General features: G+C 35.5%; 1 pseudogene; it reads left to right on the top strand.

The window, feature by feature from the left end:
• Nucleotides 1-10287: 10287 nt before the first annotated feature.
• LOC132268403 (probable protein phosphatase 2C 24) lies at nucleotides 10288-12114 on the top strand (annotated as a pseudogene).
• Nucleotides 12115-16022: the final 3908 nt, after the last annotated feature.

The following is a 16022-nucleotide window of genomic DNA, read 5'->3' as shown; positions in this document are numbered from 1 at the left end:
ATCACGCACTCTCAAATTGCATCACATGTTTCCCCTGATTAATTATACATTGAATGTCTAGAATGGTGATGGTCAAAATCGGAAGCACTAAATTAGTGTTTACATTGCGATGAACAACCCTTAGAAAATAAATAAATAATAATTAAAAGACACACTAACTAACCTAACTCTTAAAATGACCTTTTTAACTAGTAATTTTATTTTTCAAACTTGTAATATTTTTTTATCAAACATATTTTTTTGTTTTTACTTTCAAATATCTTGCAACAAATATAACTTTACCAAATATGCTTTTAATTATTATTGAACTCATTTTAATGTTACTTCTGTTTCGAATCAAAATAAAAACATGAAACAAAAACAGTTGTCAAATAGAGCTTTACTAAAATTATGTTTGATTTTGGTTCCTCTTTGCCTTGTTCTCCTATCCAAATTGTGAAAACCTTGCACTCTTTGCAACAACTATCACTATGAAATAGAATTGGGGAACACATGTTTTATACACAAGTGACAATTTGTGCTCGCGGCTCATTTTTGTATTATGTCAGAATATGAGTATCATTATATAAATTTTGTAACACGATTATTACACAACTAACACAACATGTAATAAATGAGTTAAAATTTGATACAATTAATAGGAACATGATATGCTTATCTTTGAGCAGATTACAAAATATTATACATTAGTATTTCTTGTTAATTAAATATAAACCTGTGACTCCACCCTAACAAATTGTATATTTTAGGGTTAAGTGCACTAAACCCTGTACTATGTCCCAATTACCGTTTAGCCCTTACCCTTGTTGAATGATTTTCCACCGGTTCGCGCGCCCGCCGCTCGCGCGCGCGGGGGGTGGGCGCGGGGGCGGAGGAGGCAGTTCTTCGTTCAACTATTCTTCCAACTCTTCAATCACAAACCCTAATTTCATTAATTAACAACACCATCCCATACGCTAATCTCTCGGATGTATCACAACTCTCGCACCATTCATTTTAATTCCATTGGGGTTTCCATCAGTTTGCAGTTCAACTATTCTTCCAACTCTTCAATCACAAACCCTAATTTCATTAATTAACAACACCATCCCAGCCGCAAAGCTCTCGGATGTATCACAACTCTTACACCATTCATCTTAATTCCATCAAGTGTATTTGGGTTTGCACCAAGCATAAATTTGATTGTTACTTCGAGTCTTCAACTTTGTCTCTATTCGATCAAATTTGAAGGAATTACAGAGGAGGTTTCGTGGATCAGGTAAAAAATATGGAAGTTATAGGGGTGGGACAACTGCGGTTGAGGGCGGCAACGGAACTGAGTTTGGCGGTGGACATTCGGGAGAAGGTGGGGGGATTGGGTGTGGCGGTCTGGTCTTTTGTTGCTGGTGCCTGCAATTTCGTCACACACCGCACGTTCAATTCGCCTTTCGTTAAGAGCGACAGCCATGACCATCAAAATACCAAAATGGGTTCCAATTTGAACAGGTTGTATATTGGGGTTGATTGGATTTGGTACGTAATGGGTCTCTCTCCATTGACTGTGATAATGGGAATCAACATCATCTCTCTCCATTGATGGCATCATATGCTGATAACAGATCCAAATATTGCAAGCCAGAATTGGTCTTTAAGTTTGGCAAAGAAAGTAATGTTGGGGTTGATTGGAATCAAGATGTGGTTTTGTTGTTAAAGAAGATGATGATGGAAGGAACGGAATTGCAGGCAGGTATGGTGGATTTTATTTTTATTTTTATTTTTTTCTATTCATTTACATGAATTGGGTGAAGTTATTTTTACATGGTATGGTTTTAAAACCCTAGGCGTTGCCACACTTTCACAATGGATTGGAGGTCGACGGATTTCATCAACAATAGAAAATCTCAGGATTTTCTCTTTTTTCAAAGTTCTTATCGTCGCCGGAGTTGGAGGCCAAAGAAAAGAAGAGAGAGGAGGAGGTGGATTGGAGAGAGAGGGTGGGTGGCGGCGGCCATGGATGGTGATGGTGGAGGTGGTTGTGACGGAAGAATTTTCTTTGTGGCGGTGGCGTGGCGGTGGCGGTGTCGTGGCGGCCATAGATAGGCGGTGGAGGTGTTGGCCATGGATGGATGGTAAAGGTGGTTGGAGAGAGAGAAAAGAGGGATGTGTGTGTGTGTGTATATATATATATATATATTTGTCATAAGGTTATTTTTATCATTTTATGTTTTTTCCTAGTAACGTGTGTGATGTGCTCTCCTTGGCAGTTTAAACTAACATTAACAAATAGTAGAGTTCAGGGGGTTTCTTGGGGGAGGGGAAAAAATTCAGGGGGTTTAGCGCATTTAATCCTATATTTTATGAGCCGACGCGTGCTTTTGTAATTGTGAGAATTCGAGCGTGTTTGTATTTTGTTGGAAATTGTGCATTTGGAATTTGATCAGTGTCTGCGGATTGTCGAACTTCTGTTGCGCTATGATTTGGTTGTAATTTGTGTTTCTTTTCATCAGTTGTGTACTAGTTTCACGGGATTTCATTTTCGCTCACATAGGCAGTGGTTTCATTATTATTGGTACGTTTGCCGTGAGCACGCATTGGTTTCATTATTATTGTCGTGTCTAATTAGTGTAGATTGGGCACACATGTTAAGAAAAAGGGTATTGGGCACGTAGTTTAAGGCAATTGATGAAAACATTGATATAAGATTGAATTTAGTTCATTACTTTGATCCATCAAATTGGTTCAGAATAATTTATCTACTAATTTATTTTGATTAATGTACGTAATCCAATTTGCTTGGATGATTTAAGCTCACTAAAATGGTTGGATGGTTCAAGGGTTGATACAAAATTGTAGTTTAAGATGACCAAGAACAGTGTGATTTAATGGGAGGATTTGTGGTTAGGAAAGAGCTTATTTATAGGCATTATTAAAAAAATTTAAAAAAATTATAGAAATTAGTGGAATAAATATATAAAAATCCTTAGCAATAATTTTCTATAGAACTCTTGATTCATGATTCACAACTATGCAATTCATCAAAAGTGCATTTTGGACAAATAAACACCTAAGCAAAATAATTATATCTAGGCACATCTCAAGAACCTGTTTGGATACAGCTCTTATGATCTTATCAGTGGATTGTTAGAGTGTGTGTGTGTGTATATAGAAGAATTTGCCTCCTAATAAAAAATAAAAAAAACCTTCAAAACTTACTAAGAAAATGAGTTAAAATTTGATACGATATCTTTGAGCAGATGACAAAACGATCTTACCAAGATGTATATTTTAATGTGTGCTTTTGTAATTGTGAGAGCCGAGTGACATTGCATTTTGTTGTGAATTGTGCATCTGTTGAAACACGAGCGTTTGCGGATTGTTGCAATTCTGTTCTACATATTTTCAGAGATTACGTTGTGTTGTAACTTGTGTTTCTGTTAGGACCTTTATCAGATGTATACTAGTTCCACCTGATTTCATTATCGCTGGTGGAGAGATAGATGTGGATAGGCAGTGTTTCATTATTATTGGTGCGTCTGGCGATTGAGATAGGGCACACTTTTTTAGAAAAGGTGTATTGTGCACGTAGTTTAAGGATTGCCGAAAGAAACGGTATAGGATTGAATTTAGTTCATCACTTTGATCTATCAAATTGGTTCAGAATAATTTATCTACTAATTTCTTTTGATTAATGCGCGTCATCAAATTTGCTTGGATGATTTAAGGTCACTAAAATGGTTGGATGGTTTAAGGTTGATACAAAATTGTAGTTTAAGATGACGAAGAACAGTGTGATTTAATGGGAGGGTTTTTGGTTAGGAATGAGTTTATTTAAAAATTTTAAGAAAATTATAGAAACTAGTAGAATAAATATATAAAAATCCCTAGCAATAGTATATTATAGAACTCTTGATTGATTCACAACTATGCAACTCATGGAAAGTACATTTTGGACAAATAAACACCTAAGCAAAATAATTAATATTTAGGCACATCTCCAGAACCTGTTTTCAAATAATTTATATTTCTATCTAATAAAATAAGTGTACTTTTCATCAAAGTCAATATAAAATAAAAGCTAAAATGTTCCTAAATAGTTAGAAATTTGGTAATGCTGAAGAATATTTTTGAAATTTCAATCCCTTGAAACTTTTAATTTGAAATAAAAGTAGAATCATCATCTTAATTGGAAAAGAAAATTTAAAATACCTGCGTGCGAAATGGGCGTGAATTTGTGAAAGGGAAGTCACATGAACTCCATGGAGGGAGACAAATATAATTGAAGGCAAGTTTGATAAAAATGTCTTGAGCTTTGGTGATTTCATTGGGACCATATAAAGATAATTTTGCAGTTAACAAAATATGCTGCAATTAGAATGTCAAGTTTTGATCAGTAATTTGGAGTCCCACAGCGATTATGTGTATATAACAGGGTCCAATTACCATTTACATTGTGGATTACACTATATCAAGTCCTTTTAAAATCAAGAAAATAGTGATAGTATTAGGGATGGTAACAGGGTGGGTTTGACTAAACCCTATTTCGCTCCTTTAAAAAATTTGTCATATTAATTTCACTCTTACTTCGGGATGGATTTGTAATTGGTATATTATTTGTAATTGGTATATTATTTCCGCTTCTACGTAATTGGTATTCTATTTCCGTTCTTACTCAGACAAAGTACCGACTTCATCCCGCTGTTTAATTACGAAACGGGTTATGCTACTTTTATTACTTAATAAAATAAAACTAGTCTAATGTACTCAAATTGAGTTAATAAATAAGTTAGCCCAACTTTTAAATTACTAAGTAGTGGATATTTAATCTATTAACGGATACTTTCAGCAAAGTAACAAAATCTTAAAAATATTAAATATATATTTTATATATTTATAAAAAATTTAAAGGTACATATATAATCGGGATGTATCCGCCCCCGCCTCAAACCTGCTTTGAATTTTCAATTATTTTATCATATCTGTCCCAAACCCATTTAAGAGTTACCAAATTCTCCCCATTAAAGATAGAACGGAACGAAAACTTGACGAGTTGAAAGAAATTATCCCTAATAGTGATTCGTGGGTCTTGCAAAGGAGTGAGAGATCAACTTTCTCTTTAGATATTGCAATAGCCTATTTTTATCAATTTGTCACTATTTTCATAATAATTTTAGATCATGCTTAACAAAATTAATCTAAGTAGATAATTAAAGAATAAAGATGTCTTTTTATTGTATTTTTTCAATAGTTATTGCTATTGGTAGTTTTAAAAATAAGAGCACATACTTTATTAATGGGTGTGTTTTAATTAGGTGACTATTTAGGCACTTGGTTTACCTTGTGCACCTGTCTATTTAGGGAGAGCAATACTCAATGGATTCAGTGTATCGTGTACTGAGTTATTAAAATCACCTAATTTTTATTTTATATTATTACACTATGTAATTGTGCAAAGACTGTTGAAATGTGTCCGGTACATACCGAATACTTTCTCTTACTTAGAGGTGCCCGTGATTGGAAGGGCAGCTTACCACTACCGGAACCGCCATCACTGTTCTATAAATGGGTCCTTCGCGCGGATCAATCCCTTTCATGTCTACCCCCCTCATTTTTCCACTTCCAAGTTTCAGCACTAAAATTTTGTATCTTGTCAAAAACAACTAGCCTTTCAGAGTGTTTAAAAAATAATTTGAGACCTTAAGTTTTTCTTTTTTTTTGGGAGAACCTAGAAAGAATAGTGGAACAAACGGTTTGGTTTTGGTTGTAGAGATTTGTGATGGAACATATCAAATACGGTATTCTGAACCAATTTGATTGGTGCAAAAAAAAAAAAAAAAAAAAAAAAGCACCAATTTGATTGATATGTTTATCTGAGTATTTATTGTTAATTAAATATAAACTTGTGACGCCACCACGCAATCCTACCAAACTGTGTATTATATGAGTTGACGTGTGCTTTTATAATTGTGAGAATTCAAGTGACACTGCATTTTATTGTGAATTGTCCATTTTTTTTGGAATTTCATCCGCGTCTACAAATTGTCGGAGTTCTATTTTATTAGAGATTGTGCTATAATTTTGTTGTAGCGACCTTCATCAACTGTTGTGTACTAATTTCATGTGATTTTATTTTCACTATAGAAGAGATAGACGTGAATAGACAGTGTTTCATTATTATTGCTGCGTCTAACTACTGATAATGGGCATGCATTTTAAAGAAAGTTGTACTGTGCACGTAGTTTAAGGATTGACGAAAGCACTTGTACATGATTGAATTTAGTTCGTCACTTTGATCTATCAAATTGGATATGTTTATCTGAGTATTTATTGTTAATTAAATATAAACTTGTGACGCCACCACGCAATCCTACCAAACTGTGTATTATATGAGTTGACGTGTGCTTTTATAATTGTGAGAATTCAAGTGACACTGCATTTTATTGTGAATTGTCCATTTTTTTTGGAATTTCATCAGCGTCTACAAATTGTCGGAGTTCTATTTTATTAGAGATTGTGCTATAATTTTGTTGTAGCGACCTTCATCAACTGTTGTGTACTAATTTCATGTGATTTTATTTTCACTATAGAAGAGATAGACGTGAATAGACAGTGTTTCATTATTATTGCTGCGTTTAACTACTGATAATGGACATGCATTTTAAAGAAAGTTGTACTGTGCACGTAGTTTAAGGATTGACGAAAGCACTTGTACATGATTGAATTTAGTTCGTCACTTTGATCTATCAAATTGGTTCATAATAATTTATCTACTAATTTCTTTTGATTAATGCACGTAATCCAATTTGCTTGGATGATTTAAGCTCACTAAAATGGTTGGATGATTCAGGTTGATACAAAATTGTAGTTTAAGATGACTGAAGAACAGTGTGATTTAATAGTGGTTCGTGGGTCTTGCAAAGGAGTGAGATATCAACTTTCTGTTTAGATATTGCAATAGCCTATTTTTATCATTTTTTCAATATTTTCATAATAATTTTAATTTTTAGATCATGCTTAACAAAATAATCTAAAGTAGATAATTAAAGAAGGGTAATTTACACAGACCTCCCCTGTGATTTGCCATAATTACAGGCGGCACCCTTCCTGTTCCGAAAATTACGCGGATCTCCCTTACTTTTTAAAATATCCTACACGGACCTCCCTTATCTGTGATGGATCGTTAAATCCACTAACGGAGCTGTTGAAATTACTGAAATACCCTTACATTGTTACCTTAAATTACTAAAATATTCTGTTCCAGTTAGAAATCATCTTCTTCTTTCAAGATCTTCACCTGTCCGATGACCATATTTTTGGCCGGAAAATTGTTCGTCTGATCATGGCCGTTCTCTTGAAACCTCACAGGACGACTTCGTTTTCGCCAGCGGATACGCATCGAGCTAGGGTTGGAGTTACAGTTAGGGTAAGGTTTGAGGCTCGGCTGTCTAATAAGACCAATTGTGATTATAATCGCCACCGTTGATGGTGTACTGGACTTTCACTCTACAAATCCACCCTTCAATTTGCAACCTCTGTAAATCCTGGATCTGATTCAGAGCATCCACAAACAGGAAGTCCATATGGTTCGGTGGCGCCACCGTGGACTGCAACGTTGACGATTGTACTGGAACGGAATTTATAGCATCCACAAACTGTTCCCTATCTGAATTCCCCTAATTCGATGATTTCAGGCGATGAGATGATAGAGAGGTGAGGTTGTGCTTTTTTATGAAGCTATTAGCTATGCTGGTGGATTCGGAAGGGTTCTGAGTCAACTCACGAATAAAAGAAAGGAAGCTGCGTTGGTGTTGTTTAATCGGTGATCGGAGGGGATTTTTCAGTCAGTTGTTCCGACAAAGGAATGGTTTTTGTTTGAGATTTAGAGCGAGGAAGTTGTCTTCTTGATGCTGTAGAGAGAGAAAGTAGAAGTTGGAAGGAGATTGGTTGGTACAACCACCATGTATGGTAATGGAACGACATATATATATATATATATATATATATATATATATATATATATATATATATATTTACCGTTCAATTTTTACAATATATATATATATGTACGCATATTTTTGGCCGAAAAATTCAAAGACGTTGTTTGATCAAGGCGTTACACATAGGTGGCGTACATATATATATCAATTGGTTGGGCTAAGGGTATTTTCGGCATTTTATGAAAAATAGTAACTGACGTTATCATTTTCCGTTGTTGACTGCTGTTGACAGTAACGGAAGGGAGGTCTGTGTAGGATATTTTCAAAAGTAGGGGAGGTCCGCGTAATTTCCGGAACAGGAGGGGTGCCGCCTATAATTATGGTAAACCATAGGGGAGGTTTGTGTAAATTACCAATTAAAGAATAAAGATGTCATTTTATTATATTCTTTCAATAGTTATTGCTATTGTTAGTTTTAAAAATAAGATCACATAGCTTTTTTGATAGGTGTATTTTAATTAGGTGACCATTTAGTAGAGGTGGCAAATTAGGATGCGATCTGCTAACACGACTCGAATACGACACGATATAAACGAGTTTGGGTCATAAATAGTTTGACACGATTAATTCGTTTACTTAATCATTCAGATTATGATTGAGGGTTCAACCCGTGCAACCTGTTGAACTCAACATGTTATCATAATAAATATGACTTATGTAATATGTTACATATTTAAACCCAATTACCATGGACAGTTAAGTCATTTTAACATAAATCTCGACTACTCCATATAATTTTTCTTCTTATTTTTAATACTTAGGTTAATTATTAAACGGATTAACACATTAACCCGTTTAATAAATAGGTCGGGTTAATATCGAAAGTTCTTAACACGATTATTAAAGGGATCAAATTTAAATTTACCTATTTAATATAATACCTTTATATCGGCACGATACGATTATGATTTACGTATACGAATTGACACCCAACAATTTTTAGGGACTTGGTTTACCTTGTGCACCCCTATCTATTTAGGGAGGGTAAGGCCCTATTTGGTGGTTGTTCTGTGCTGTGCTGTTTTGTTCCCAATAGTGCTACAGTAGCACTATTGAGTACTATTGAGGCCCAAAACATGTTTGGCATAGGCTGTGCTGTTCTGAACAGTATCAGAACACTTTGTACTATTTAGGCCAAATGTTGGAACAAAAAAAACTTGTTCCAAGTGTTCCACAAATCATTTCAGCCTCCCAATCGCCTCCATCTCTATTCTCATTCTCAACTCTGAACTTGCCCTAGTCTCTCTCTCTCTCTTTTCTCTCTCTCTGCAACTGCAAAGTACAAAATCTACAAGGATCAGAAGTCCCACCTCCATCTCTATTCTCATTCTCAACTCTGAACGGCCCTAGTCTCTCTCTCTCTCTGTAACCGCAAAGTACAAAATCTACAAGGATCAGAAGTCCCACCTCCATTTCTATTCTCGTTCTCAACTCTGAACTTGCCCTAGTCTCTCTCTCTACAACTGCAAAACTGTATGGGTTTTGTTTTTTATTTTTATTTTATTTATTTTAGGGCAAATCATTTCAACCTCCCAAACGCCTCCATCTCTATTCTCGATCTCTGTCTCTGCAACTGCAAACTTGTGGGCTTTGTTTTAATTGTTTTTTTAGGGCAAATCATTTCAGCCTCCTAAACGCCTCCATCTCTATTCTCGATCTCTGTCTCTGCAACTGCAAACTTGTGACTTGTGGGTCTTGTTTTAATTGTTTTTTTAGGGCAAATCATTTTAGCCTCCCAAACGCCTCCCTCTCTATTCTCGATCTTTCTTTGAATGGACCCATTTGAGAATAATTGGATGATGACAAAATTATCAAAGATTGACATTCTTTATTTCTATTCAACAACGTATGGATAGTTCATTGATTTCAGTTAAGGGATTGTTGAATCTTTGCCTTGGAATAAATGGAAGAAAACGGATTGATATTGTCTCTCTAACTATAAACTTGTGGGTTTTGTTTTAATTTTTTTTAATTTAAAATAATTATAAAAAAATAATAATAATAATTTCTATTCCAAAATGTTCAGAACAAAATTTTCAACCCAAACATGTTTTGTTCTCTTTTTAAAACACGACATCACAAAACATTTATTTTGTTCTAAATTAGAACAATACATTACATCACACTAATACTCGGTGGACTCGGTGCATTGGAGCATTGCGCAGCGAGTCATCAAAACCGTCTATTTTTATTTATATTATACACGCGTGCTTAATTGTGCAAAGACCGCGTGCTTAATTGTGCAAAGACAGTTTTGATATGTCCGTTGAACACCGAATACCTTCTCTTACTTAGAGGTGCCCGTGATTGGAAGGGCAGCTGACCGCTACCCAAACCGCCATCATTGTTCTATAAATGGGTCCTTCGCGGCGATCAATCCCTTTCATGTCTATCCCTTTCATTTTTCCACTTCAAGTTTCAGCACTAAAATTTTGTATCTTGTCAAAAATAACTAGCCTTTCAGAGTGTTTAAAAGAGAATTTGAGACCTTGAATTTTTTTTTTTTTGGACAAACTAGAAAGAATAGTTGAACTAACGGTTTGGTTTTGGTGGTAAAGATTTGTGATGGAACATATCAAATACGGTATGGCCAGTGAGAGCACGAAGTCGTCACCGTGCGAAGCGAGGCAGCGAGCGGCGAGGCGTCGTCGGAGACTGGAAATTCACCGTTTCAAGAACGTCGCCGGTGTAGCCACGCCCGAGAACAAAAACGAACAGAAGCTAGAACGCTCTCCGTCTCGGGCGTCCCTGTCACGTGACTCCGGGAACTCCTTTCAGAACTGTGCTTCGGACCGGGAACAAAGTCGTTTGGAAACGGGAAACTCGAAGACAAATGTGATTTATCCAAAGTTCGGTTTTACCTCGGTGTGCGGGAAGAGGAGGGAAATGGAGGACGCGGTGGCGGTTCATCCCTCTCTTAGCCAGAGAGAAGATGGATTACACTATTTCGGTGTTTACGACAGCCATGGATGTTCTCACGTAAGTATATAGTTCAAAATCATTCTGTGGTGTATATTAACAGTCTAAATTTGAAATTAAAAAAAAATTACATTAAAATTTTGTAATTTTTATACTAAGAGATATTTATGTGTGTGTTTTATTTTTTTTAATCTTTGTAGGTGGCGATGAAGTGTATGGATCGATTACACGAGCTGGTGAAGGAAGAGTTGGAAAGCCGCAAAGGATTAACAGACTAGGGGAGCGCGATGGAGCGAAGCTTCTTTCGCATGGATAGAGAGGTGGCTGTGCGGGACGGCGATGGAAACTGCCGGTGCGTGCTTCAAATGCAGGAGTACGAATCCGCTGGATCTACGGCTGTGGTTTCAATGGTGACGCCTGATAAGATCGTCGTCGCAAACTGCGGCGACTCCAGAGCTGTCCTCTGCCGCAATGGCAAAGCTGTCCCTCTCTCCGTGGATCATAAGGTTTGCTCTTCATATATATATATATATATATATATATATATATATATTTTAGTATTTTGAAATTGAAATTGGTAAAAATTTAATTAAAATTATTGATTTTAATTTGGGAGTAGGGAATAATAATTTCTCAATTGTTATGCAATACAGCCGGAACGTCCGGATCAGCTGAGCCGGATCCTTGTGCGGGCGGACAAGTTATCACCTTTTATTGTCCGCGTGTTTTAGGAATGCTCAACATGTCCAGAGCTATAGGTAAGAATGAAATATTGCCATCATATACTGATATTATATATATATGTGTGTGTGCAGGCGATGACTATCTGAAGCCGTATGTTATCTGTGAACCGGAAGTCATGGTAATAGATCGGACGACGGATGACGACTTTTTGATACTGGCGAGCGATGGCCTCTCGACGTGACATGAGCGTGAAAGGGGTTCAAGAATCAGTTGTAACAAACCAGATGGCCTGCCACGTTGCTCTTAAGTGCCTCCATGGAAGGACAGCAGCAACTAGGGTGGCTAACAATATTTTATGGCCGGAGATTGCCGGCAGGGAAAGTTCCGACGAAGCGTGTGCAAAAGCATCGTCGCGGCTTACCGAGCCCGCATTGTCCAACCATAGTTCAGATAATGTCAGCGTGGTAGTAATAAATTTAAGGAGGGACACCTAGAGAGCGCCTTTTCTGTTTTCGAGTATCATTTTATTAGTCCTTTCTTTTTCTTTTTATCTGATAAAAGAGTTGAGTTTCTTGTTTTCAATGGGAAATTTAATCAAAGAACGGTTTTTGTTTTTGTGATTATAGTTTGAAACTATGATCCCGAACTCCTTTTTGGATACAGCTCTTGCGATCTTATCAGTGAATTGGATGAAGTTATAATATATGATATAGTATCAAAAAAATGAATTATCCATCAAAACAGAGAGAGTGGAAAGATTTTTCTTTTTTAATTTATTTTGGTAGGCCAAGAAAGAAATCTATCAATGAAAGCAAAGAAAGAAAAATTGAAGAAGTATTTTCAATGGAAAATGTTGTTTTTGACGACAAGTATTTACCGATAAAAAACGGACTTGCACTTGACAACAGATTATCTGCGTACATCACTCTATCTCTCACTCTTCTGCAAAACCCTCCCCTCTTTTTTCACGTGTTTTTTGACGATGGGCGAACGGCCGTTCTACGACAAAGTAGACTCTGGTAGTGGACTGAAACGACACTAATGAACTATGACGACGGACTGAACTTTGAGGAAGGAGTCAGTAGCGGCAAGGAAGAATTGCACCTGCGACGTAATGATTCCGTCAATCTCTTCTGTTTCCGGCGATCACCAATTGCTTTGGTGGAAAATAATATAAACCGGTGGAAAAATAAAATAAAATAATTCCATTCTAGTCCTATTTTTTTCCCGTGAAGCAAAATATAAGTTTGCAAACAAAATCAAAAGCAAAGCAGAGCACGAAATTCTTCTGAGAGGATGCACAAAACAAAGGAATTGTTTCAAATCTCTCACACTAATTTTACATCATCATATACATACATGCTATTCCTCTTAAATTAATGCTCAGATCCATAGTACCTCTTTCATTCCTTTCAATCACCGATCATCCTTCTTCTTCGCCGGCGACCATGACGTCCGTTGATTCCCGCGGCGATCTACCATGTGTTTGTGGAGGAACGAATCGACTGCGTAGGCAGGGTAGGAGGATTGGGTTTGGAAACAATTGCAGATCGATCATCTTCATGGGCGAATCAATCTGCAGTAACGGTAATGACCGGCGGCAGTTAGAGTTGTGTAGGAGTTTTCAGCGGTGGCATTTGTCGTGGCACTCTATAATTTTGTGCTGTAGTTTCCGGCAGCCGAATTGGTCTTGGCACAATGCAATTTGTCGGGTGTTTATTAGTCGCGCGCGCCCCGGGGGGTGGGGGATTTATCTAAAATAAGTACTTGTCAAAATTACAAGACAAGTTGTTTGATCAGATTCTTATACAATCAAACTTGAGTATACAAACAGTATACAGCTTTGACTTCACTAATCAAATAATCAATCACTTGTTAAGAAAATGCTCTTTGTTTTAGGACAGCCATTTTCTTGAAAGCAAGTCCTTTTTTCTGGTGTTCTCAAATCCAAATTGTGAAAACCTTGCACTTTGACAACTATTGGCTAGTGAAGAGATACACGTAGATAGGCTGTGATTTCACTGTTATTGGTGCTTCTGCCTTTAAAAAGTGTATTGGGCACGTAGTTTTAGGTGATTGACGAAAGCAGTGATATAGGATTGAATTTAGTTCACCACTTTGATCTATCAAATTGGTTCAGAATAATTTATCTACTAATTTCTTTTGATTAATGCACGGATGATTTAAGCTCGCTAAAATGGTTGGATGGTTTAAGGTGGATACAAAATTGTAGTTTAAGATGACGAAAAACAGTGTGATTTAATGGCAGGGTTTGTGGTTAGGAAAGAGCTTATATTTATAGGCATTATTTAAAATTTTTAAGAAAATTATCATCGTTATTTTAATGAATATCGAGTGTGTTTTAACAAAGTAATTTTGTGAATAATTGAAGAGTTAAAGTGATATTTCATATTTATAAAGTATAATTTTCTCCCTTCTTTTAACCAAACCAAATGAAGAATAAAACATTTTAAATTTATTTAACATAATAATATAAATGATATTATTAACTCCACACCAGATCCATCCCACTTGGTATAAACCGTTCTGATTGAGACACTATTTAATATATATATATATATATATATATATATATATATATATATATATATTTTGGAAGAATTTGCCTCCTAATTAAGTTTGATTTTGGTTCCTCTTTGCCTTGTTCTGTTCTCATATCCAAATTGTGAAAACCTTGCATTCTTTGTGACAGCAACCGTCACATGAAATAAAATTGGGGAACACATATTTTATATACAAGTGACAATTTGTGTTGGCCACTCATATTTGTATCGTGTCAGAATATCTATTATATAAAGTTTGTAACACAATTATTATACAAGTAACATGGTATGCAATAAATGAGTTAAAATTTGATCCGATTGACACGAACATATCTTTGAACAGATGATAAAAAATCATACATTAGTATATTTTGTTAATTAAATATAAACTTCATGCGATCCTACCAAAATGTATATTTTATGAGCTAACGTATGCTTTCGTAGTTGTGAGAATCCGAGTGACACTGCATTTTGTTGTGAATGGTGCATTAATTAGCGTTGCGCATTGTCGGACTTTTGTTGTAGATTTTATCAGAGATTGCGTTATAATTTTGTTGTAGCTTGTGCATCTTCATCACCTATCAGCTGTTGTATACTGGTTTAACTTGATTTCATTATAGCGGGTGGAGAGATAGATGTGGATAGGAGGTGGTTACGCTCTTATTGATGCATCTGGTGATTATATATTGGGCACGCATTTTAAGGAAAGGTGTATTGGGCACATAGTTTAAGGTGATTGACGAAATCACTGATATAAAATTGAATTTAGTTCATCACTCTGATCTATCAAATTGGTTCACAATAATTTATCTACTAATTTCTTTTGATTAATGGGCGTCATCCAATTTGCTTGGATGATTTAAGCTCACTAAAATGGTTGGATGGTTTATGGTTGATTAAAAATTGTAGTTTAAGATGAGGAAGAATAGTGTGATTTAATGGAAGGGTTTGAGATGAGGAAGAACAGTGTGATTTAATGGGAGGGTTTGTGATTAGGAAAGAGCTTATTTATAGGCATTATTTAAATTTTTTTTTAAATATATCATCATTATTTTAATTAATATCGAGTGTGTTTTAACAAGGTAATTTTGTGAATAATTGAAGAGTAAAAATGATATTTCGTATTTATAAAGTAAAATTTTCTCCCTTCTTTTAACCAAATCAAACGAAATATGAAACATTTTAAATTTATTTAACATAATAATATAAATGATATTATTAACTCCACACCAGATCTATCCCACTTGGTTTAAACCGTTCTGATTGAGACACTATTTGGTGTTTTATATACAAGTGACAATTTGTGTTGGCTAATTTATATAACATAATTATTATACAAATAACATGATATGCAATAAATGAGTTAAAATTTGATACAATTGCTGCGGACATGTTTATCTTTCAGCAGATGATAAAATATTATACATTAATATTTCTTTTTAATTAAATATAAACTTGTGACCCCACTATACGATCTCACCAAGCTGTATATTTTATCAGCTGTGCTTTGGTAATTGTGAGAATCCAAGTGACACTGCGTTTTGTTGTGAAATGTGCATCTATTGAAATTTCAATAGTGGCTGCGAATTATCGAAGTTCTGTTGTAGATTTTTATCAGAGATTGCGCTATAATTTTATCACAGCTTGTGTTGTTTCTCTGTTAGGACCTCATCAACTATTGTGTCATTATCACTGGCGGAGAGATATCCGTGGATACGCAGTGTTTCATGCGTCTGGCAACTAGCATTGGGCATGCATTTTAAAGAAAGGTATATTGGGCACGTAGTTTAAGGTTTGACGAAAGCACTGATATAGGATTGAATTATCAGCACGGTGTTTAATTATTATTGGTGCGTTTGACAACTAAGATTGGGCACGCATT

The sequence above is a fragment of the Cornus florida genome, unplaced genomic scaffold (assembly GCF_030987335.1).
Source record: "Cornus florida cultivar Cherokee Brave unplaced genomic scaffold, ASM3098733v1 CherokeeBrave_3.0.0_Hap2_Chr08, whole genome shotgun sequence".
NCBI lineage: Eukaryota > Viridiplantae > Streptophyta > Magnoliopsida > Cornales > Cornaceae > Cornus > Cornus florida.
This window is presented reverse-complemented; position numbering and strand designations above follow the sequence as displayed.